Source organism: Sinocyclocheilus grahami, unplaced genomic scaffold (assembly GCF_001515645.1).
Source record: "Sinocyclocheilus grahami isolate Dianchi unplaced genomic scaffold, SAMN03320097.WGS_v1.1 scaffold2692.1, whole genome shotgun sequence".
NCBI lineage: Eukaryota > Metazoa > Chordata > Actinopteri > Cypriniformes > Cyprinidae > Sinocyclocheilus > Sinocyclocheilus grahami.
Genome location: NW_015507870.1, coordinates 1 through 542, shown reverse-complemented (window position 1 = coordinate 542; position 542 = coordinate 1).

Genomic DNA, 542 nt, shown 5'->3' with positions numbered 1-542 from the left:
AGGAGTACTTTTAACCAATGAGATGTGATATGTAGAAGGGCAACCCAAGAGTTCAGACTTTCTTTCCTTTCATTCTTCATTGTTGTGAGAAAGTGTTCCATGTACAACAACAGGGTTTTACCTTGCAGTGCAAGACCCTGTGTGACTGCATACTTGGTCTTAACATACCATGTAACCCATACTGTTACCTCAAAGACAAATAGATATCTAACCTTATCACATTTGAACATGTTCACAGTAAGCACATAGGGTTTCAAGCTCCAAAAGGACATAAGGAGATGCAAAAGAAATCCATACAACTCTAGTCATGTCTTCTGTGATCACTATGTATGATAAATAGACCAAGATTTAGGTGGTTATTCACAAAACAAATAACTGATTAATTCATATATACAGAGCCTAAATAAATCAAAAATTATGTGCAGGTTTGTAAATTAAAGTTGCTTTTGCTTTGTGCTTGACTCTTTGTGCTAGGATGAAAGGAACCAGGTGTTGACCACATACCTTTGGGTGCGTCAGATCTGGCATGATGCTTATCTGCA